The 25,473-nt window shown below is 36.0% G+C and overlaps 1 protein-coding gene across 5 annotated transcripts in view; it reads left to right on the top strand.

The window, feature by feature from the left end:
• Positions 1-1,115: 1,115 nt before the first annotated feature.
• daam1b (dishevelled associated activator of morphogenesis 1b) overlaps positions 1,116-25,473 on the top strand; it is a 110,460-nt gene continuing 86,102 nt past the window's right edge. The window contains exons 1-3 of one of the 5 annotated variants that reach the window (XM_067383648.1): positions 1,137-1,255; positions 3,637-3,673; positions 4,617-4,719. The gene's annotated coding sequence lies outside the window, so the exon portion shown is untranslated. Of the gene's footprint in view, positions 1,256-3,636; positions 3,674-4,616; positions 4,724-10,554; positions 10,676-13,855; positions 13,875-25,473 lie in introns of those variants that run through there. The other 4 variants (XM_067383646.1, XM_067383647.1, XM_067383645.1 and 1 more) reach the window with 4 other exon arrangements.

The following is a 25,473-nucleotide window of genomic DNA, read 5'->3' as shown; positions in this document are numbered from 1 at the left end:
TTATATTAAGTAAGATGTCCACCTTAGAGATAATCACCATATTTATAATGAAACCTTCATATTTAAAAATGTGATATTAATCAATGTAGCACCTCTGTTCAATCTTTCTGATTTTAGTAAATCTTTGTAAAAGTGCCTTATAAAATATTAATTCAAATAAATACTTTAAAATAATTTGAGCTTCAGCCTGGTTTAATAGCATAAAAATGTCTTTAGTCAAATTAAGCTCTAAAATAAATAGTTTATCCCTTTAAATGCAATGGATTTTGAAAGATATCAACAAAAAAACAGGCAAAAAACTTTAAAAGCGATTTTCTCAGGTTTTCAATTGGAAAAAGAGGGCAGGCAACCATAATTCAAATTGGTATATCTTTAAAGCTTATTGTCTCATCTTTCCATTGATACCAAAATCTCAATTTTGAAATTTGGGTCACTGTGACTCATTTTGCTGGATCAGGTCACATATCATTTCACATAATAAAATATAATTTAGCCTATTGTTACTACTGTATATATGTATTAAATTATTATGGGATCTCCTTCAATGTTTTCAGAATCTTTACTTTCTAAAAATGAATTTGTTTCTGTATTTTTAAAATATATATTCATATTAACATATTTTAATGATAGTAAACAAAAATGAATTCTTTTATTTACCAAATAAACAGAAAATAGTACAAACTTTGCTAAAGAGATTGTTTTGAACAAGTATTAACTTAGACATTTTAAAAACATTATTTTAGTTAAAGTATGTTTCAATACTGTGTGCCTTTTGCCCCATGCTGGTAAGCGTTTTACCCAGTTTGTGGGGTAAAAGGCCCCCCTCGCCACCTCATACATTTATAAGATTGTTAAAAAAAAAAAAATAAACAAACCACTTTTATGATTTATTTTCACACAAAATCTGTTGCTCCATAAATGTTCAAAACAAAATAATTTTCTGAAATCACACACTATGGGAGAAGTGAAAAGCACATTTTTTAAGGTGCGCCTTTAGTCCTGTTGTACCCTATGCGTCTGAATGGAATAACAAGGGGTGGGATCAGATGCCACAATGACAGCCCAGCACATGGTAAACTGTCAAACCGAACCCATTTGCTCCAAACAAACATAAACACACGACGGAGACAAGGAAAGACAGACAGATCAACCCGGGGACATGACAGAATATAATTCCAAAGCAGCTTTATAGAAAATACTGCAATACAGTAGTGAGCAAGATAAAGATGACAGTGATGAAAAGCTCCATAGAAAGGTAAAGGCAAATAAAAATATTTTAAATATATTGCATCATAAAAAATAAATCTTTCAAATCTTAACAGTAATAAAATTTGAGAACCCCAATTGTAGATGGATAATTGATCATTTACAATATCTCTGCAAGATTTACATGTAATGTAACTTCATGTAATGAGGATGAAATCCACTAAAGGTGCAAGTGTTGGGAATCTCCAACTGATGAGTTTATCATTTGTATTGGGCATTATAAGCCAAATTCAAAGATAAGTTCTCTTTTCTGTCAATTCCAAATATCAAAGAGCTTTTCCTGGATAAATCAATTAATGAACTTTTAAAAAAAAGAAAAAAGAAAGAAAGAAAAAAGAAAAGAAAAAGAAAAGTGTTGTTTTGTAATTATTTAATGTTTTACAACATCACTACGCTTCAAGCTTACCATGATTTTTGAAGTAGGTGAGATGGGTTATATGAAATCACAAAGAAATAGTTAAAACTAGGGGCAAAAAACTCAATTGTCAAAAATTTTTCCGTTATGTTGTCCATTTTGGGTGTGGCCGTATTTGACTCATGCTGCTGCCCCAGAGGCCCTGTGACATAATGAAGAGCCGCTCTTTAATTATCACATTTTAACAAGGACACAGTGGCAACTGTAGTGTGGAGAAAACCATGAAAAATAAAGTCTATCCCTCATTTACTCATGAGGGATAGACTTCCTCAAACGAATCATTCATGACTCAAGTGCAAAAACATATATTAAATATAAGTAAATAGGTAAAGTTTCATTTCACTTTGGGATTAAAGGGTGAGTTACCAAAAAATGAAAATTCTGTCATTAATTACCCATGTTCCAAACCCGTAAGCTCTTCGGAAACACAAATTAAGATATTTTTGATGAAATCCAAGAGCTTTCTGATTCCCCATTGACTGCAATGTTATTACCACTTTCAAGGTCCAGAAAGGTAGTAAAGACATCGCTAAAATAGTCCATGTGACTACAGTGGTTCAACCTTAATGTTATGAAGCGACGAGAAAACTTTTTTTTTTCGCAAAAAACATAATTTACAAAATAATATAATCCAAAGCGTGTTCACGCAACAGTGTCAGCTCTCGCATGAACACAAACTGCATGTGTTGAGGTGCTCTCGTGCATTGATGTACAAGTCTCAACACGCATGTTTATTTTGTTGCAGATATATATTTTCGTAAATAAAGTGGTAAATTATGTTATTTTGCACAAATAAAGCACTTGTTGTTTCATAAAATTGAGGTTAACATCTGGATGTGCACAGCCGAATCATCAGATTAGGTAAGCAAGCAAGGACAATAGCGAAAAATGGCAGATAGAGCAATAATAACTGACATGATCCATGATATCATGATATTTTTAGTGATATTTGTAAATTGTCTTTCTAAATGTTTCGTTAGCATGCTGCTAATGTACTGTTAAATGTGGTTAAAGTTACCATCGTTTCTTACTGTATTCACAGAGACAAGAGAGCCGTCGCTATTTTCATTTTTAAACATTTGCAATCTGTATAATTCATAAACAACTTCATTCTTTATAAATCTCTCCAACAGTGTAGCATTAGCCGTTAGCCACGGATCACAGCCTCAAACTCATTCAGAATCAAATGTAAACATCCAAATAAATACTATACTCACATAATCCGATGTATGCATGCAGCATGCATGACGAACACTTTGTAAAGATCCATTTGAGGGTTATATTAGCTGTGTAAACTTTGTTTATGCAATGATAGAGTCGAGAGCTCTGGGGTGGCAGAGAGCGCGAGCAATTAAAGGGCCAGTAGCCCTGAATCGGCGCATTTCTAATTATGCCCCAAAATAGGCAGTTAAAAAAATTATTTAAAAAAAATCTATGGGGTATTTTGAGCTGAAACTTCACAGACATATTCAGGGGACACCTTAGACTTATATTACATCTTGTAAAAAAACGTTCGATGGCACCTTTAAACCACTGGAATACTTTTATGATGTCTTTCCTACCTTTCTGGAAGTGGTACAGTAGACTTGGGTAAAGTTGGTTTTATATTCGCACATTCGGACATCCGTATTCAATAGCCTTGTTAATCACACTACATTGGACATTCAGTGGACATTCACAAGAAAATATGCCATTAAAACAATACTTGCCTATTTTGATCGACTGTGAAAAATGTTGTAAGTTGACAATCGTTGGTTGTCAATATCATGTCGCTGCTTAAAATTTGTAAACATTAATTTATTGCACATTTATTGGAAAGTCTGAATTTATCAGAAGTCCGAATTTGCGAATATAAAACCAACTTTACCCAAGTGTACAGTAGTTGCATTGGATCTCAGTGGAGGGACAGAAATGTTTCAGATTTCATTCAAAATATCTTAATTTGTGTTCCAAAGATGAACAAAGGTCTTACGGGTGTGGAACGACACGAGGGTGAGTACTTAATGACAGAATTTTAATTTTTCGGTGAACTAACCCTCTAATAGTTACTTGTCATTTGGTAAGCACAATTTCAACAGCATTCCTGATGCTAGTAGTTATGTGCAGTAATCTTGTCTTTTTCTTGCTGACATTATTTTAGATTCAGAATCTGCTGTGCGTAAACACCTGTCCACAGTGCTGTGAAATGATGGCTTTGGTTCTGTAGTGAGATCCTGCACTTTGATCTCTCAGACAGGTGTTCTGCTGCACAGATGTGTCTGCTAAAATAGTTTTACTGACTGAAGCAAGCCTGGTTTCACATAAACATGCCTCAGTTTTTCGAGACAAATTGTATTTATTCAAGGATAATTATCCAAAAATGAAAGTTCTGTCATCATTTACTCACTGTCATGTTGTTCCAAACTTGTATGAGTTTCTTTATTCTGTTGAATGGAAGTCAATGGCTATCGTTAACCATCTGGTTACCGACATTCTTCAAAATATCTTCTCGTGTTCAACGGAAGAAAGGAACTCATATAGGTTTGGAACAACATAAGGGTGAGTAAATGATGACAGAACTTTCTTTTTTGGGTGAACTATCCCTTTAACAATTTAAGTAAAGCGAACAATGAGCCGACAGTGCTGTCTGAACTGCGAACACATTATATTTACCTCATATAGAAAAAAAATACTAAACTCATCATAATTTAATAAACCTGAATCAACAAATCCCATCTGGTGTTTGTGAGTTATTAGCCATTTCCCAGGCCCCACACTGTGGTGAAATATTTGGTTTTGTGTTTAGTCAAAGATTTTGACCAATAAACCGTGCAAAAATGTCATGCCACCTAAAGTCCCAACCATAAATCATTCAGTGTATGATGTTAAACTGTCACTGCTAATACATTGTGATTTATTACAACAACTTCTAGACCTCTCAACCTTTCTCAAACAGACTTTTGAGACCCAACGTGAGACCCAGTGTGTCTCTGCTTGATGCTGATGGGGAAACACTTAACTGTTGGAATAACCTCAGGGGGGATCTGGTCCATTTCAAGGCAGGTAGGTCTTTTCCTTCTTTCTATATTAAATTCTACTGAAAGAGGTAAACACAGCTGCTCAGCAGTCTGAGCTGTCAAATGGACAGCAACACAAGATATGCATCCTCTTTAAATGCGGATCCTTGCAACTCCTTAAGTGATTTTTAAAAGTATGCTATTGATCTAAACAGCTGACTTTTGATAATGGAGCGTCTCACAAGAAATCATAAATTAAGTCCAACCCTCCTCCTCTCAGTTAGTTCACTCTAAACCATTTTATTGGAAATATGAGTTGAAAAGTCAACCCATATTGATTTGTAGCAGTGCACAGCGGAACATGCGCTGTGTGAACAAAGACCAGCCAGTTGGTTTTAGTATGGATGAACGGACCAATCCTGATGTATTTGATATATCAGGATTGATCCTCATATAAAAATCTAATTTAAAGAAATATATATATTTAATGTCAATTAATTTAAAGTCAGATGGTTATTTGAATGGGTTTTTGGTTAAATGCTTAAAGGGTTATTTCACCCAAAAATGAAAATTCTGTCATTTATTACTTACCATTATGCCGTTCCACACCCGTAAGACCTTTGTTAATCTTTGGAAAACAAATTAAGATATTTTAGTTCAAATCCGATGGCTCCGTGAGGCCTTCATAGGGAGTAATGTCACTTCCTCTCTCAAGATCCATAAAGGTACTAAAAACATATTTAAATCAGTTCTTGTGAGTACAGTTGTTCAATATTAATATTATAAACCGACGAGAATATTTTTGGTGCGGCAAAAAAACAAAATAACGACTTATTTAGTGATGAACGATTTCAAAACACTGCTTCAGGAAGCATCGGAGCATTATGAATCAGTGTATCGAATCATGAATCGGATCGCGGTTCAAACCAGCAAAACGGCTGAAATCACGTGACTTCGGCACTCCGAACTGCAGATTCGACACACAGATTCATCTGTGCTCCGATGCTTTCTGAAGCAGTGTTTTGAAGTCGGCCATCACTAAATAAGTCGTTATTTTGTTTTTTTAGCGCACCAAAAATATTCTCGTCACTTTATAATATTAATATTGAACCACTGTACTCACTTGAACTGATTTAAATAGAGAGGAAGTGACATTACTCCCTATGAAGGCCTCACGGAGCCATCGGATTTGAACTAAAATATCTTAATTTGTGTTCCGAAGATTAATGAAGGTCTTACGGGTGGGGAACGACATGAGGGTAAGTAATAAATGACAGAATTTTCATTTTTGGGTGAACTAACCCTTTAAGCATTTAACCAAAAACCCATTCAAGTAACCATCTGACTTTCAATTAATTGACATAAAATATATATTTTTCAGAAGGCAGCATTTTCCAGTTTTCCGACGCAGCCAATGAGCCGGCGTTCGGACGTAAACACGGAAACGCAGCACTGCACCAACTGCGCAACACGCTGACAGAGAAGAGGAAAACTTGTTGAAGTCGTTATTTTTGTTTTGTTTTTGCACACAAAAAGTATTCTCGTAGCTTCATAACATTATGTATACGTCATATATATAACTTTGTTGCTTTCAATAATTAAAACCTCTCGGGTTTCATCAAAAATGTCTTCATTTGTGTTCCGAAGATGGGTGTGGAACGACGTGAGGATGAGTAATTAATGACAGAAAATTTTATTTTTAGGTGAACTAACCCTTTAAAAGAACGTCTGTGGTTAACACAAGCGCAAGAAGCGGCAAAAAAAAAAAAAAAAAAAAAAATCAGTAATACCAAAGACTATAGAATAACACTTAAATCAAATATTTTAAAAAAATAAAATAAAGACTGAATCAGTTTAACAGTTAATAGTGGTGACGCTGAAGTTAATGTGGTGTAGGATATTTGCAGCTTATATTTACCGTTTTACTTCTGCCACTTGTATTTAGGATTCAAATTCATAAAAGTTAATTTGTGAAGACTATCATGAACAAAATGTGTAAGAATCATAAACTTTTGTTGGTCACAGAGTTTATTTTCTGCAACAATCCAAAAGCTAATGGACAAAGCCTATTGAGTTTATTTGATTATTGTCAAAGTCATTTCACTCGGCGGCCATCTTCGAAACGCCTCTCGGGCATCCTGGGCATCATGCAATCTCTTTGAATGGGGAAACATAAAATTCTCAAATTGTTCGCCAACCTTATGATTACATTTCATATTTGAAATCACCAATGAAATCTAACAAAAACCGGCTCATATATTTAGTTTCTAAATGCTCGAATCATGACAAAAAAAATGTATTTTTCAGGCTGGATCAAGCTAATGCGCATGCGCAGACCTAAATGCACGTCTCTTTGGAAGCGCGCGTCTGATTCTAACGGCCGCTGAAGTGACGCGATGACTTTACCAGTCGGCGATTGGCTCTTATTTAGAAGGCTTATTCCGCCATATTGCACGTTACACTTTCTCCCATTCAAAACAATACGAGTGACATGTCTTGTGTTATTCTAGTCTTTGTTATTGTTTGATGATTGATGTTTATTCAAACCAAAAGTTAAAATAGTTTATTTTAAAATAGTTAAAATAATTATAAATTGTAATATAGTTCTGTAATTTCTGATTATTTGCACAATAAATTAGATAGATAGATAGATAGATAGATAGATAGATAGATAGATAGATAGATAGATAGATAGATAGATAGATAGATAGATAGTACTTATCTTATCTTCAGATATTGAAAAAAGAATAGCCAACGTTATCCCACGACCAATCCGTAAATATTTTGACGGAAATATTTAACGGCTAATTTGTACGAATTCGTACGATTTGTCTAAACCCCAGTGACGGTTAGGTTTAGGGGCGGGGTTTGGGGTAGGTCATTCGTATGAATTCATATGAATTTGTCAACTTGTAAAATACGAAAAAAATTTTAAGCGCGATGCTAACGGTCTAATCAGATTCAATGAACTATGCTAAGCTATGCTAAAAGTGGTACCGCCAGAACCGGAGATCGGCTGAATGGATTCGAAAACGGTAAAACTCAACTGTTTAACTCTAGGGGAGTTGGAAAATGAGCCTATTTTCAAAAAAAGTGGAGTGTTCCTTTAAAATATATTAGCAACATATCCTCTTCACCTTCAGTCTAACTTTTACCTTACCATCTCCATATGCATTGTTTTTCATTCTTTTTTATACTTCATGTGCTGATTAAGAGAAACCAGGTCCACGAGCCATGATGGTTGATCTGATCTTTGATATATAAATCAAATAAACATGATAGCCTCAAACTGCCTGATTCACTTCATCAACTTATTATCATAACCAACGACCATTAACATGATAAAATCTCTCAGTGAACTTTTCATGAAGGCTCTCCTTTAATGTTTTTGTTTTAAGAAAAAGCTGAAGACATTCACTGTCTCCTCCATGTCCTTCATTTAATATGTGGAAAACCCCTGGCTCCCACGTGTCTTCTTCATGGATTTATCCTGTCCTGAATGCACAAAGGCTGGATGCGTTGAAGCTCAGGGTGCCTGTATGTCTGGGAGCCATTATCCTTCTGGCCATAAAGAACACAGAAAATGAGAAAAACAATTCAAAGTGTCACATTACTTACACACCAGACTGTGAATGATATGAAAGTGCCTCGAGCATCCTCTTTGTACAATGCATGTGAAAGAGACCATCTTCTTACAGCATCCACTGATTCACCCTGTAGCGTCATGTGACCCTGAGAAACAACAGCTCCCTTCCAGCTGAAAATACCCACAACTTCACCCCTTAATTTAATATGGCGAAGGAAGAGGCAAAGCAACAGGAAGGGGAGCCATAATAAACAAGGTAATCTTGTAGTTAAGAAACAGCCAAGGAAAGAAGAGAGGCATAATTTAATAAGAAATGACAAAAAAGACCTTGTTAGCTCCTCAGATTTTCTGACCTTTGCTCGTATATGCTCCGAAGGATGTAACCAAATATTCATAATATATAAATGTTTAAAAATCAATCATCGAAAAACTATACTGACTGACTGCTAAATTCTGAATATTTCACATTGAGCGGGGAGCATGTCTTCCTCATTGGCTATGGTGGTAACCATATAGCTACTTCTTTAGATTAAAGGTGCAATATGTAATAAATTTACAGTAAAATATCCAAAAACCACTAGACCAGTGTTATATATTTTGTTCACTTGAGTACTTACAATATCCCAAATATTTCCAACTATTTGTAAATTGTGAGAAAATTGCAGTTTTAACCAAGGCTCCGGGACGTGTGAGGAGTCGCCTGTCAATTGCGTCATACCCGCGTAACCCTCAGTTTCCGATTTTATTTTGTATAAACCATGGAAACATCAAAGACGCTTTAATATTTACATGTTTTAATAGAGAAGGGAACAGCAGTTTTGATATATTTATAGACTAAGAAAACTAAGTATTGTTATATAGCTCAACACGTTTAGTCTTATTGTTTAAATCTAATTTTCTTGATTTTTTGCGTGTACCATGCTTTACCATGCCTCAGAGAAAAACACTAATCAGATGTAGCTTTATTTTTAGTAACAGTAATACAGTATTTTCTCCATCATACAATACATTTTAAAATTAATTCCATGCCATTTATCAACACAAGCCATCCAGCATTTAATATGATGTTCTAAAATCGATCTAGCTTACTGCAGTGTGTAACAGTGTCTCACAGCAGCCACAGAGCGAACGCACAGAGTAACTTTATAATGTCATTTTTGACAGTCTCAAATGTATCTAATATGATAAACAGAGCTGTGTTACCTCATACTCATGATATATACATTTTTCTGATAATTTACTCGCCCCCATGTCATCCAAGATGTTCATGTCTTTCTTTCTTCAGTCGAAAAGAAATTAAGGTTTTTGATGAAAACATTCCAGGATTATTCTCCTCATAGTGGACTTCAGTGGCCTCCAAACGGTTAAAGTTCAAAATTACAGTTTCAGTGCAGCTTCAAAGGGCTTTAAACGATACCAGACGAGGAATAAGGGTCTTATCTAGCGAAGCGATCGGTCATTTTTGGAAAAAAATACAACTGTATATGTTTTATATAAACAGATGATCGCCTTGCGCGTGCTTCCGCTTTCCGCATTCTTCAGAACGCTTATGCTGTATGTCCCTATTCAACTTATGGAACGAACACGGTGCGAGTTCCATTTTTTTCCATAAGTAGATTAGGGAAGGCGTAGGACATACGGCGTAAGCTTTTTTAAGAATGTGGAAGCACGTTCAAGGCGATAATTTGTGTTTATAAAGCATATACAGTTGTATTTTTTTCGAAAATGACAGATCGTTTCGCTAGATAAGACTCTTATTCCTCGTCTGGTATCGTTTAAAGCCCTTTGAAGCTGCACTGAAACTGTGATTTTGACCTTCAACCGTTTGGAGGCCATTGAAGTCTACAATAAGGAGAATAATCCTGGGATGTTTTCATCAAAAACCTTAATTTCTTTTCGACTGAAGAAAGAAAGATATGAATGCCATGGGGGTGAGTAAATTATCAGGAAAATTGTATTTAAAAGTGGACTAATCCTTTAACTATTTTAGGAATAAAATAAAAAATGTTATAAAATAATTTGGTTTTTGAAATATTTGATTTAAGTATTTTTGTCATAGAGACCATTTAGATATAATTTATTATAGTTCAGTTTTAGGTTTTCAATTGTTTCTTAGGAATATATAAACATTATACGAAAACTATGAACATTTACACTCCAACCAACCAAACTCATCGGACTCATTGCTACCTGACATCACCCATAGCCTACCCTACTACATCTCCCGTTAGACATCAGTACATCTACCTTGTGCGATCATGCGCACTCGCTCACTCTGGTCGAGTGGAAAAAAAAAATGATGACGTCAACTCGCTATAGGGTATGTGCAAGGCTGAAATCAAGCACATTCATATGTCCAGTCTACCTAAACAAAACAGTGGAGTCTGAATGAATGATGAGACCACATACGAGGTAAGCACAGACTTTCAGCTGACTTTGTGGATGAATATGTAAATTGCGCATACACGCGCGTGCTTATGGATTGTGTTGTTGTGACACGAGAAGCGCATTATCACCGCTGTCCGATCAGTGTACGGAAGGGTAATGGTGATTGACGATTGTAACTGTTTATTCAAATACCCTAAATGCCAAGAATGGAGCTGTTATAAGAATCAATGACTGATCGCACGGACCGGCAGATACTCAAAACTAATGGGAAACAAAAGAGTTGCTCACAATTTTGCTTAGCTTCGAGGTTTAAAACGAACGATTTGCATCTTATTTGCATGTGATGTTCTTTCCTCTTAAATAATGAAGCCGGTTCAGTTTTGTGTCATGTCACTTGTGCATGATAGTTCAGAGCACAGCCTGCCTGCGCGCGAGCGAGCGAGCATGTAACCGGCTTCCTAACAATGTTTCACCATCAGTGCTTCTCAGCTTCTCCAGAGCCATTCATTATTTAGCTATAGACTTTTTCCAGATTTTACTTACCTGATAACATATTTTTTGGGGGCATATAGCTTTTTGAAATTCTTTATATTCTACATCATTATTTACAGCAGATTTTAATGATTAAGAATATTTTAATGTAACTTATTTGAGTAATTTTAAGTCGTCTTAATGAAGACCCCCGACTGGGCCCTGGACCACCTAGTTATAATTACGATCTTTAATCTATAATTACGATTTGTGTTTAGCTGTTTTGCCTATTTGTTGGGGTTTTGTTGTTATTTCCCCCTCAGTCTGTCTTTGTGTTTCTCTCTTCATTTCCTCACCCTCATGTTGTCCAAGATGTATGATTTTTTTTTCTTCAGCTTTACAATGTACTTAGATCACACGCATATGACAATTGGTTAAACACACACACCTATTTTTCTTACACACACATCTGTCGGTTCTCTTCAGAAAACATTGATTGATCCATTGGAGTCATATGGGTTATCGGTGTGATCGCTTTTTGAAGCATCAACTTTTGGGTTACTATACACTTGCATTGTATGGACCCACAGAGATAGGTTTTTTTCTAAAAATCTTTGTGTTCATCTGAAGAAAGTCATATACTACATTTGGGACAGCATGAGGGTGAGTAAGCCTAAATGATAATGAGAAAGTTTTCACTTTTGTGTGGATTGTCCTTCCAATCCCATCTGGTTGATAATGCTGCTGATAATGGATAATGTGGAAATGAGGTTGTGGTTTATGTTTGTTCACTAATTAAGCATTCAAGTGCAAACTCGACCTAAAAGACTTTCCTATTTATCCGTCAGCTGACAACCACGTACTGATATCCTCTCTTGAGTTCCAAAGCCCATGTCACTCCACATTTTCATCAGTCTCAGCCGGTTCTCTATTACTAGGACAATATATCCTGTGGGCACCGCGGGGGCATCATGAGTGATGGATTTCCACACTTGACTCGACTTGTCTTCTTTGCAGACTGAGCATATTGTGGCCTCAAATGGGGTCCTGCTTTGACTCTTAATATAACTACGATTGTTGTATTAGGCATGTTATTGTTATAATGTATCCCTTTAAGACAGTGTAGGTGAACCTGAACTTTTGCTTTTAAAGGCACAATATGTAAAGTTTCACCACTAGAGGTCACCTATTCAAAACAAAGGCTTGATGATGCCGAAATTGAGCGCGGAACCTTGGGAGTTGTCTTCTTCACTTCACAGCCAGTGGAAAAAAATCGGGACGGGACTTGGATGAGATTATTAAAGGATTAGTCCACTTTTAAATAAACTTTTCCAGATAATTTACTCACCGTGTCATCCAAGATGTCCATGTCTTTCTTTATTCAGTCAAAAAGAAATTAAAGTTTTTGATGAAAACATTCCAGGATTTTTTCCCTTATAGTAGACTTGAATGGGCACCAAACAGTTGAAGGTCAAAATTAGTTTCACTGCAGCTTGAAATTGTTCAACACGATCCCAGATGAGAAATAAGGGTCTTATCTAGAGAAACCATCACTCATTTTCTAAAAAAAATTGAAAATTATATAAGTTTTTACCTTAAATGCTCATCTTGAACTAGCTCTCTTCTTCTTCTCCTCTATTTGAATTCCAGCAGTGTAGACACTGCTAAGTGTATTACTGCCCTCCACAGGCCAATGTTTGAACAAATTTTTATATGCAATATGGTAGTGCAAGTATATAACAATTAGTTCAAACATTGGCCTGTGGAGGGCAGAAATACGCTTAGCAGTGTCTACACTGCTGGAATTCAAATATAGGAGAAGAAGAAGAGCTAGTTCTAGATGAGCATTTAAGGTTAAAACTTTAAAATTTTATATAATTTTCCATTTTTTCAGAAAAGTTTCTCATCTGGGATCGTGTTGAATAATTTGAAGCTGCAGTGAAACTAATTTTGACCTTCATCTGTTTGGTGCCCATTGAAGTCTACTATAAGGAAAAAAATCCTGGAATGTTTTCATCAAAAACTTTTCGACTGAAGAAAGAAAAACATGGACATCTTGGATGACATGGAGGAGAGTAAATTATCAGGAGAAGTTTATTTAAAAGTGAACTAATCCTTTAACGTTACTGTAGGATGAAGCAGAGAAGGGCTGAGTGATGTTGGAGCTGAACCAGACCACTGGAGCGATTGCTAATGAGAGACGAGCGCGATACATACCTCGAGAGCAGCGAAACGTTTATTATGCCGTAGTCGCTGCTTGCTTTTTTTTTTTTTCAAGCGTATGTGAGGTAACGCAGCGCTGTTTATCATATTAGATACATTTGAGTGTGTTAAATGATGTTATAACGTTAGCTAGTCTGAGCGTTCGCTTGGCGGCTGACATGAGACACTTGTTTCACACTGCAGTAAGCTAGATCGATATCATATTAAGAAATGCTGGATGGCTTGTGTTGATAAATTGCATGCAATTAATTTTAAAACACATTGTATGATGGAGAAAATACTGTATTACTGTTACTAAAAATATAAAGCTCCATCTGATTATGCTATGTTAGCCACTTGACAAAATAGTGTTTTTCTCTGAGTCATGATAAAACATGTAGTCGCAGAAAATCAAGAAAATGAGATTTAAACAATAAGACTAAATGTATTTTGTCTTTATAATAGATGTCAGTGGTTACCAACATTCTTCAAAATTTTCTTTTTTTATTTTCCACAGACAAAATAAAGTCAGGTTTAGAATGACATGAAGGTGAGTAAATGATGATAGGATATTTTTTGGGTGAATTAAATAAACTTAAAATGGAGTCTCAGACATGAATGTATTTATTTTTATTTGTGTGCTTTTGCAGTCATTAGTATGTTTAATTTAATAGAGCTCTGTGATTAAGAATACATTGCATTGACTGGGATTGAATGAACGCATTTCTGGTTAAATGGAGTCTAGCAATAAAGCTCCCATTATTAAGTCTAGTGAGCTTTCAGTCAGCATTCAGTAGTTGTCTTTAGTGAAAAACCAGACAGTTTTAAGAGAATAAGTGCCTTCCAGTGCTTCATTTCATTTATCACTGACAGTGTACATTTGTAAGCTATAGTGTACTTGAGTCCAAACAGGTTTATAGGACTGTCACTTTCTTTTTGTGCTGTATTGTGCATCTAGTGTTTCTTTATGTAGTTCGAGATCAGGCTGGGAAATGGCACAGACATTGTGAGGGATAATAAACAAGACTTGTGTTTAAGCCGTTCTCTCTCCTTATCTTTATATGGAGGTATTCATGGGTGGGTGTGTGTGGCATGTGTTCCCTTTTGTCTGACTGTGCCATCAACAAACCGCCTTTTTTGCAGAGCCACGTGCCTGGGTGCAGGTGAAGGGTGTGTGTGTGGTGGGGTGTTTGGTTAATTAGGCGCAGGGTTACACCAGCCAGCCTATCAGAAGACTGCGGCAACGACTGCTGCTGCCTCCACAACTCATGTTTGTTAATGAGGAGAAAGCTGAGACACCGCTGGGAGTCGTAATTGTTTCCGCTGGTAAAAGGGTGGTCCCGGGACAGCTGGGGTTACCCCACACCAGCACTGCACATCACACTGCTCTGATGCACAATGCAGATCAGTGTTGCCATTTATAAATACTAACGCTCAGAAGTTTGGAGTTGGTAAGATTTTTTTCTTTGTTTTTGAAAGAAGTATCTTCCCAAAAAGACTGTTTTCTATTTTCATATGTGATTAATTCCTGTGATAGCAAAGGAATAATATGCTGATTTGGAACTGAAGAAATGTTTATTATTATCAATATTGAAAATGGTTGTGTTGCTTCATATTTAATCCAGGATAATTATTTTTCAGGATTCTTTGATTTAAAAAAGTTCCAAAGATCAGCATTTTTTAAAATAGAAATCTTTTGTAAAATTCTAAATGTCTTTTGTGTCACTTTTGATAAATGCATCCTTCCTTGCTGAATTAAAGTTTTTATTGATTAAAAAAAATCATACTCACCTCATACTTTTTAACGGTAGTGTACAACACCTATGAATTAAAGCAGTGCTATTATTTGAGTTGATTTTTAATAATGTTCATATAAGAAAAAATACATTATATATTCTAACCGCTGCCATCTTGTTGCAAACCCCATCTGATGCTGATCTAAACATAGTCTGCACTGCAGTCTACATTTTTGGCTTCCCTCCCAGTGTTTCTGCCTCAAAGTTTGGTCATAAGCATTGAAGTATTTTCTGTCATTTTTGTCATGCATCAAAACTGGTATGCTTTAAACTTTCAGCACTTCTAGTCCACTTCCCATCCCTCTGTTCTCCATCTTTTGGAATTTAGCCATGTCAACAGTCCAAGAACTAGAACTTTATGAAAAATGCAAGGTTGCTGGACTTCAGAAGATGCTTTTCACCAAAAGATCTGTGAAATACTGAAAACATTTAGCTACCATCGTGCCAGATACTAATGCGACAAATAGAGTTGTCAAAAATTAAAAAAAATGTGACACTTTGAGCACTGTTGAGCGGATTCGTAAACACCTCTGATTGGCCATGTGTTCACACTCTCATCGGATATGTCTGTGATTGGCTGCAATGATCAACGCTCGGGAGCGTTTGAAAGCCACATGGAAGCATTTGGAAGCAGGCTTCTATTAGCTGACTATTAACGTGTGTGTCTGTGTAAGCGCTCATTGAAGAGCGTCAATGATGACTTATTACTACATGTTTTTGAAGCGTTGGTCATTGAAGCCAATCACAGACATATCCAATGAGTGCTTGAACTCAGTGGCCAGTCAGAGGTGTTTACGAATCCGCTCAAAGCGGCACATTTTTAAAATTTCAGTTCTGACTTGGTATCGAAGTCAGTACTTTTGACAACTCTAGTGACAAATAAAACCTTCAAATTTGGCTCAAGCTCAGTGCTTAACCTCAGCGTTCAGTGGAAATGTGTTGTACACATCTTGAGTCTCTGTTGTCGTTTGCAGAATTGGATGAGCACTTCGTTAATGGGGCTTGAGAGAGATCGCAGCATGGTAATGCTCTACGAGCCTTTCGGCTCTGGCCAGACCTTGTGAGATAGGACCCCACTCAACTTGGCCATAACAATGGGCCTGTGTGACCGTTTGAATGTCCTATTCTCTGAGTGGTGTGGTTCACTTGGATCAGACAATGGCTTCACTTTGCATCATTTATTTCCAGAGGCCCTGCATGTCACTAGGCCACTCCTGTTTGCTCCATTCTGAACCAGTATGCATCTACACACCTTCAGCAATTTTGGATCTGGGAATTGTTTGTTCTGTTGTCAGCTACGCTAAAATGGAAATGACTTGTGTTTGCTTGTAATATGAGCTCTTATTGTCTTTTTGCCACCGAGTCAGGTATAATCCTGTTTCGGTTTGTATCCTCAAGCTGTCCTTCATCTTGGTTCAAAGAAGATTATGTGAATAGTAGGGTGACTGTAATTACTTCTGATCTCTTCCAAGCTTCATTTTCATTCTCCTTGTTTTTCTTTTGTGCTTCTCAATGCTTCTGTCCTAAATCCTACTTTGCACATATTAGGAACTTACATGCTCTTCATGGTTGGTCAGTGTAGGATTAAACCTACCTGATAGATCTCTTACTCTTCTCTTTGATCCATATAAAGCCGTTTTCCAGGCAACCAAACAAATTTCACTAAAACCTCCTGCACAGTCACTTGCCGTATTCAGGCCTGGTGAGTTTTAGGGATAGTTCATTAATAATGAAAACTCTATTACTGTAGAATGTTTCTGTTTTTGTCGATGCAGTGAAAGTACGTGGGTTCCAAAACAACGCTGAACCTTGACCTTCATTGTTTAGGCAAAATCTTATTTTGCGTTCCAAAGAAAGTCAAGTTTGGAATGACATGAGCGTGAGTAAATGATGATGATAGAATTTTCATTTTTGGGTGAATAATCCCTTCAAGACTTTCTGGAAGCTTTTAGCATACTTGCACTCTAGCTGAGGTAAAATCATTGGCCTTTCCTCAGGGCCACGAAGCCATGAGGTCTTTCTCCTCTTGGAGGCCCCTTGACCTTCTTTATTCCCCCAGGGTCAAGGAACAGGTCATCCTCAGGGTGCTTTTGAATAGTTGTAGTTTTCTTAATTCATTGAGGGTTGCTGGTGCATTCCACAACTTTCCTCCCAGGATATTGAGAATCTGGATGGTTGGTTAGTGTTTTATTAACACTTGCATATAAGAAAGTGCGTCCAACTAAGTTCACTAACGTTCTCAAATATAACTAAAGGAATATTCTGGCTTCAATACGAGTCAAGCATTTGTGGCATAATATTGATAACCACAAAAAATATTTCACTTTGTCCCTCCATTTCTTTAAAAAAGCAAAAAATAAAAAAATTGCAGTTATGGTATGGCACATATAAAGTGAATGAGGTTATTTTATGAAAGTTAATGGGATTTAAAAGTGGAATTATGAAGTTTATAATTTTATAAAAACATTTATATTAACTTTTAATTCATATTAACTTCTTTAATATTTGAGCTGTAAAGTTCTCATTTTTATGGCTGTTTTAAGGTTTATGGTGTCAGATTGTAATAGTAAAAAGTGAAAACAAAACAAAAAAATGAAATGGTACCTTTACATTACTCTACTCTATAGATGGTTTCATCTGATGCACACGCACTGCCATGGTTACACGCCTGGCCCAAGTCTAGCGGAAGTTAAGTTTGGGCCACAAAACATATGTTTATGTTGTTGCCGTTAATGCCGTCTATACTATATACTAAAATCACGTTACAATCATATTGTTTATATTTTGTGGCTTTACTGAGTGTTTTAATGTTGTATGGATTGGCCCCATTTATTTCTATTGCAAGTGCCTCATTGTAAACCAAAATGTTTTTTTTTTGACAAGTGAAAATTAATTTGTGTTAACCCTTAAATGCATACCTCGGGTCTTTAGTGACTCGGGACATCATTCACTACCCTCCTCCTCGTTCATTTTTTAAAGTTAGACATTAGCCTTCTTGGTATTCTTCAATCAATTTATTATAAAGAATATAACAAGAAAAAAATCATAAAATTATAAAAGAATGCCTATTTTTGTATTAATTTTTTGTAAAAATTGTATAGGGTCGTTAACGACCCGAGGTGTGTATCAGTGTACGTATATTTTTTCTGCACAACAATAATTGAATCTTAGATGATGGAATAAGCGTAATTCACCTTTAATCCACAAGGTGGCAATGTCTGATACACAATGCTGAAGTGACGACTCATTCAGACAGAAAACAAAATAATAAGAAAAACCTGAAATGGCTCAGCGAGCAAGTACTGAACACAATCAAATATGACTGTAACTGTTACTGGATGGATCTGGTGAAGCTGTTAGCGATCAAAATATTGATTTTGAAGATGTTGAAAATTATATAGTTTTGAGAATATGTTTGAGATCGCGAATGGGCTCATATCTGTGACCTCAAACATAAAAATAGCCTATTATTTGCTGAATTTACTGGGAAATGAGCTCTGACAAGGAAACTGATGATGACACAAAACATTTGCTCAAACGGAGCCCTTTCAAGCTCCAAAAGGTAACAAATATGATTTATTTTATTCTTCTGTAATTTTTACTTTAATATCAGAAGAGTTTTATATTATCGCGACAGGTAGAGATCCTTCCGTGTTAGATCTAGATTTGGGTCGATAAAGACCCGAATATGTAAGAATGATTGGCGAAACAGTCATGCATTTAAGGGTTAATCAACATGAGTGTGGCAAATTTATCATAACTTGTATTGAATGTGGAATATTTATTTAAAACTAACTTGCTCTTAATTTTATCCATGCAGGGGGCTTTAGACTGCAACTAGAATGATTGCAAATGCGACAAAAAAAAAAGAAAAAAAAAGAAGAAATGCGACAATTTACAATCTAGTGTAACTTTTTTAGTCAGATGTTTAATTACATTCCTCTTGAATTTATTGTTGATGTAAATATTTAAAGTTGGCAGCTCACAGGACTTGAGTTCTATGGATTCTGGTGTTGTTAGACAGACTGGGTGTAGACAGGTGGTCAACGTTGAAAGGCCTGTTTCATATCCTTTCAATAACTCAGCAATTCTCTGAATTCTGTGGCTTCCTGGTAAAGTAAATATTCAGTAACATTAAACCAAGTGCCTCACACCCTTAAGAAATGTGCACTTTTTTTAATTGCTGCCATATACTTTTTGCCTCGTATGGAAAATCATACATGCATAAGTATCAAGATTTTGTGTAAAATAGAACTGTGTTTTTTGTTGAGCTCAGCATTTGTATAAATGCAGTTGTTTATAACCAGATTTCCTCATTTGATAGTTTCCCGCTGTTTGACCTCTCTAAAGCAGTTTGATTTGTTGCAGGGATGTCCAGCAGTGTCTATGTTTGGGCCTGTGGTTTTAGTGGCGGTGTGTGCTCTCTCTACAGCGTTGATGTTGCTGTCCTTAGTGCACTGTAATCTGAGAGTCACAATCTAACTGTGGGGAGGCATATAGACATGGTGCTTCCTCTGCCCCCACACTGCTGGGGCTGGACTGATAAAACAAGGCCAACGGCCAAAACAAACCTCAGCATCATCCTCCCTCAAAACTCTTTAAGGAGGGTGAAGCGTGGCTGAGGGTGCTCTGGCCCCCCTTATAAAAAATTGAGATGTGTAGAGACTGAGAATGGGGTACATGTTTATTACACAGGTATGATTAACACAGACAGCCTGCTGGCGACACCTGAGTTGTAAAATTACTTGGTTAGCATTCCTTCCACAATGAGCTCCTTTAGTGAACTTCTTGTGTAAGTTAAGTGCACTGCCTTTCTGAAAAATTAACATTCTGTCATCATTTGTGATTCAACATATTATTTATTTAACAATACATTCCATGTCTCCTGAAGTCATACATTAGCTTTGTGTGAAGAACAGACCAAAATGTAACTTTTGATAGGTCGAGGAGTGTAACATGACGTAACTCGACACACGTTCACTCTCTTGCATTACAGAAAAGCGAAGCTGCCAATGTCCCAAATGGTGCTGACATCTTGGAACCCAAGTCTGCGCAGTAGTGAGAGCTGCTGTATCTAGGCCCCGCCCACACTCTCGCAAAATCTGTTAGTATAGTTTACTGCAGAACAACTCATTATGTCGGTGTAAGATAAACAGTTATGGAAATGTAGAAATTAAAGCTCCCAAAAATCCCAATAAAAGTCCGTTGGTGCCTCAGTGACTACTTCGCTCAGAGAAGCTGTCAATCACAGCTGTCAATCATGATGTCACACCCCTGTTTTTATAGATTGAATAATTAACTAAAACCAAACTTATTTAAAAAAAACCGAACACTTGAACACATCAGTGTGATAAAAACTATCTAAAGTGACAAACAAATTTTGGAAAAAATGATCTGAAGTGTAATTTGATTGTTTTTAATTTGTCTCATGTCCCATTAGATTACATGGAGAGGGCAGGGTTTATGACCTTTACTGTATCCAGCCACCTGGGGGCGGTCAAAATGTTTTGGCTTCATTTTTCATGATTTGTGCGACACACTTGGTTGGTACACGTTTCCTGAAATGATTCCTTTGTGATTCATTTGGGTATATTTCAGTTATAAAGTTAATTTAGCTTATAAAATAAATTTTCTCTCAGCTCTTGTGGTAAATTATCCAGAGAACCTGCCAACTTGGCACATAATGAAAATATTAATTTTACATTTGAACAATAAAGCCCAAAATATACAGTTCAATTGCTATTTATTTAACAGATAAGTTTGTGACTTTTCGAATCATTCATTTCAAAGACCTGCTCAAAAGAGTTATTAATCTGTGAATCGGACTACAATGGTTTTGCTGTATGTTTTTGCATGCAACCAATGAGGACAAATCAATAGAAAGATGTGTTTTCTTGCCTGGCATGCCCTTTTTAGGTCTTTACTTTCAATTCAGACTGCAAACTAGGGTAAAATATGACTTCCTTTGCTATGGGGCTGTAGATTTGATGTCGGGTTCATGAACGAATCATTTTGGAGCTGAATCTTTTCAATAAATTGAATGATTGTGTTCACAAAAGTGTATAGACTTAAATATCAGTCTGTTCCAAACAGAACACTGGTTATTTCTTCAGAAGAAGTGTAATAGAGCAGTCATATATACTTTTATGTTGTTTTTTTTTGTCATTTTGGTGCTTGACAGTCTCAGTTCTTATTCATTTTCATTATATTGATTATATAGTAGTTAACTTTTTGGTTTGTTTTAAATGGAAAAAAAGGTGGCCTATCCCTGTTAAAATTGTGTATGTAAAGCAATTGTATGACTGAATAATTGAAGAAAAACAGCAAGACTTCTTCAGAGACTAAGTGTTTGCCATGTTTGCCACACACTTCCATTCCATTCCCTGTGTCAGAACCACTGAAAGGGCTTCAATTAAGTCTTTTGTTCTGTGGTGACCGAGTGCTTGTAAGATTCCATCATCATCCTGTCTGAAAAACGAATCCCCCTCATTCATCAGAGAGGCCAAATTTCTGTTTTTAACATGCTGCTGTTTATACATGTTCTTTTGTTACCTGCACTGTCATCCGTGTTTCCATGATGTGGCTTGATTTGGAGCCAAAGAACAGCTGACGCTCCAGGTGTGCTGATAGTGGGTGGGCTAAAACATGATATCACTGCAGAAAAAAAAAAGAACATCAGGAGCATTGTCTTAAAACTAACGTGGGTACTAAATAAAAACCAGCCAGTGTCATAGTGATGTGGGGTAGAAGTAGAGAATGGTGTGTCTGAGAAGCTTTCAGAAGAAAGTGTAAAAATAGATATATAAATTTCTAACTCTATTGAGATTTTTGTGTCACCAGGTGTCTTTTCCTAAATGCTGCAGTGCTGGGGTGAACTTAAATATTTAGAGCTCTCTAAGGGTGACAAAGCTTTGAGGGAGAAGCTTACAAGGTCAATAGAGGGCTCGTAAATTGTCATTATGTCTCCTTAACTCAAATAATGTTTTACGCTGAAGTGAAAAAGTAGACCATAATTCCAGTCTTAAAGGGCTAGTTACCCCAAAAAATTTAGTATTTCAGCATTTACTCACTCTAATGTTGTTCCATACAGTGTAAGCGACTAGTGACTATGGTCTTTGAAGTTACAAAAATGGAAAAAAAAATGCCACTAAAAGTAGCCTATGACTCGTGCTCTATTTTCTAAGTGTTCTGAAGTCATACAATTGCTTTGTATGGGGAACAGACCAAAATTTATGTTGTTATTCACTGGAAAAGATTGAAAATATTGTATAACAGTCGCACTGTCATTTTAGTATTATTTATGTACTATTATAGTTATATATTTTTAGTTTTCAGTTATGTGCTTTTGTCATTTTATTAGCTTTTTTAATATTTCTCTTTAGCTTTATTTTATTTTTATTTCAGCTTAAATACCTCAACTTAAAAATATGTATTTCAGTTAGTTCCCAAGGCAATATTTCTAATTTCTTCATATAATATTTATATTTCATTTTATTATTTCAGCTTTATTTCAATTACCGATTTTTAATAGTTTTAGACTAGTTTTAATGAACAATAACAACCCCATTGCTTCCCACAGGTTTGAAATATACTTGTGGTGGTAGCCGGGCGAAAAATCCTCCTATTACCCACGGCACAAAAATGGTCTACTACATGTGACAAACCAATAATGTGTGATTTTTAATAGTATTTTTATTTATTGAAATTCATTTTAATTACATAGCATATTACATTTAATTACATACTAATATTATGCACTATTATGCATTGTAAATTATGCAAAATTACAACATTTAAATGATTCACCTTTTCCTATGGTCTCCTTGCTGTCATATAGTGTCTCTCTCAGTGAATGGGACACACATTTTACTAGTAAAATTAATAATATATGTGTCAAATAATGTTCTGATTAGTCTTTTCTTCCTGTTGGGGAGACTACAATAATTTACTATGAATTAAATGGAAATCAAATTAAATACAATTTATTGTATAACCAAAATACCAATAATGCCCAAAAGAAAAAGAAAAAACTTAGCGTGTGACTTTTAATTATAAACAAGCCCGAAATACACCGGGACTCTTATTTTGAAATGTCTGTACTATTGCAGGCTGATCCTTCAGATTCTTACAATCGTCTAAAACATTTTATATAAAGGTCATGAAGTAGACTTTGTAATAATTCATCAACTTGAGTTCCTTAGCAATCGTTTGGCATAAATCTGCGCTTTTCATTGATTGAGAATCACTTTGAAGCAGACTGAAGCACTGTTGCACAAGCTTGTAGAACGCGCAACAGCGTCGCCTTGTGACTTTGCAAAATGCAGCGCCTGTGGGAATGTTAGCGGGAGTAAACAGTTCTGACGCACATGTAATGAGCAGGTATGAAACGACTAGTTTATCAATCGCGGATGGTTTCATTATCTTGCGCGGATATAAAAGTATAAGAGGATAAAAATAATAAAAGCAAAAATGTGTCTCCAAATATACTTGGGCGGCCCGCCCAAGTAAAGTCTATGTGTGGGAAGCACTGAACACTGGACATCCATGCACACCATTCATATTGTATGGAAATAAACATTTTGCTATCATATTCTTCTTTTGTTAGCAACAGAGGAAAGAAAGTTGTTCAGTAGTATTGGGTGATATGCTCCATAGTCATATCGTATGTGTAATTGTATTGTTATTAGTGACGTTAGATGTTTTGTGAATGTGCTATGGAAACAAAACAAAACGCTGATGAACAATGCTGTTTTCATCGTGGCTTAAACAAAAACTGTATAAGAATGACCCGTCTCTTTTATAACAAGCACTCTTGACAGTTTGTGAATAGATGCATTTGAAATTCAATTTTGATGTGGGATGTAGTTTTGTAGTCTGTTTTAAAAACCAGTTTCTTTGAGGAGTCTTCAATCCTCATACATGCGTGTCGGTGTCCCAGGTGTGGTTATGTGGTGATGTCGTTTTGAAATTAGGAAGGCAAATGAATTGTAGGTCCTAATATTAATTTGATTTAATAATAATTAACACATTAATGGGAAAACGAGCCAATTATCGTCAAAGGCATTAGCCATCGGTGATATGTGACTTCTGTCGTCTCTCTGCACAACCCTATCTTACAGTATTCAATAGACATGATGGTAAAAAAATAAGGACTCAATTTTCATTTAGTTTCCAACTGCTCCTTATAGCCTTTTTGAATGAGAGACTCTCAGATTTGCTTCATTACTCAAAAACTTTGACCCTCAGAAGCCATATCTTCTCTCTCATGATTATATGTTGGTTGCATAGCCATCCAAGGTTTAACATAATGTGTGCATATGTTTTATACTTGTGGTAAGTGCCTGTTTTTGCTGTTGTGGTGTTTACCTCACCTTCACTGAATGTCTTAAGACCCAGGTGTACATGAAAGTTCTGTGTCTTTCTCCTAACTTCTAATACAGATGCAGAACTGGGTTGCTTCTGACCCAGAATCTGTGCTGGGTGGAACTCATTGCTGATGTCCCCTGGAGTGTCAGCACCGGCTGTTCTAGTTCTTCAAAATAAGGCCATTTTCACTTCAAGCATCTGCAATGCAAGTTGTTTAGAATTAGGACTTTGAAGGACAAGGTTTTTGGCATTCTCGTTCATTAAAAAGACTTCAATGTGTTTGTATGTTTTCCAAGGGTCTGTTCAATGTTTTTGTCAAATCCTACTTTTGTTTAATCCACTTCCTTCCACAATGTGTTTTAGTCCTTTTCTAATTAAATGAACATGAGAGAAATCTTGTGATCCACTTGTGTGTTTAAGACTTTAGGGACCAACCTCTTGCTTCCTGCCCAATGACAAGCAATGACCTATTTTCTTCAGTCTCCAAACACTGCTAATACCGTGTCCTAACCAGATACAATGCACTACATCGATAAAATAAACAATGAAGTCTATTTCTTCCATGCAGTTTTAGAGCCACAATGAGCTGCATGACATTTTGTTTATCACTTGGCTTATACTCTTTTTCTGCAGCATCACACTGGGTAGCCCTGCCCACTGTGGAATATCATTGGTCCCAAATCCTGCTCCACATATAAATGTATATCAAACATTATATATGTTCTCATTGACTCATTGATTGCATCACATGTGATTTCACTTCAAAGGTGCTGTATGTTTTTGTTTGTTTGTTTGTTTTTTATTACTGTACTAAAGCATAAAAATACCATAATATGTTTGCAGATATTTAGGTAACATGCTAAGTTTACATGTCTTGTTTCTACAAAAAACAATGCTACAGCCAGTTATTTGTTCCGTGTGCATTCCGTGTCGGAATGTCTGTTATTGTTTTGGACTGTGTGATCCCGCCCTCTGCCAATTCACCCA

This window comes from Chanodichthys erythropterus, chromosome 4 (genome assembly GCF_024489055.1).
Source record: "Chanodichthys erythropterus isolate Z2021 chromosome 4, ASM2448905v1, whole genome shotgun sequence".
Taxonomy (NCBI): domain Eukaryota; kingdom Metazoa; phylum Chordata; class Actinopteri; order Cypriniformes; family Xenocyprididae; genus Chanodichthys; species Chanodichthys erythropterus.
This window is presented reverse-complemented; position numbering and strand designations above follow the sequence as displayed.